Source organism: Penaeus monodon, chromosome 29 (genome assembly GCF_015228065.2).
Source record: "Penaeus monodon isolate SGIC_2016 chromosome 29, NSTDA_Pmon_1, whole genome shotgun sequence".
NCBI classification, from domain to species: domain Eukaryota; kingdom Metazoa; phylum Arthropoda; class Malacostraca; order Decapoda; family Penaeidae; genus Penaeus; species Penaeus monodon.
The window spans coordinates 6,893,702-6,894,067 of NC_051414.1; the positions used below are offsets into that span (position 1 = coordinate 6,893,702).

At 31.4% G+C, this 366-nt stretch overlaps 1 protein-coding gene across 1 annotated transcript in view; it reads right to left on the minus strand.

Annotated features, from left to right (window-relative positions):
* Window positions 1-366, minus strand: part of LOC119591921 (ras-related protein Rab-23-like) — a gene marked incomplete in the record, with an annotated part of 62,269 nt that overhangs the window by 12,381 nt on the left and 49,522 nt on the right.

Here is a 366-nt window from a genome sequence, read left to right on the forward strand (position 1 = left end):
TGGTGAGCATAGGAGGCGAGTAAGGCAGAGTGAGAAGAGGAAGATAGAGAGGTAAAGAAAAGGTGACAGGGTGAAATACTGAGAAAATAAGAAAATAAGAAAATAAGAATTAAAGAACGAACACGAAATGAAACAAAGATACAAGAAGATAAGAGACAACAATAGTGATTTTTTTTTTCAAGAAACAAATATGATGATAACCACTCATGACGAATTACTTGAGAAAGCTGTCAATCAAATATAAATTTCACATCCCTGTAGAACTAAAAACAAATAACACTGTTGTTTATTACTTAAGGCTATATAATTGATAAATATTGGACTGATAGAAACGGAAAAAACAGATTAAACACAAGCGATTCAACA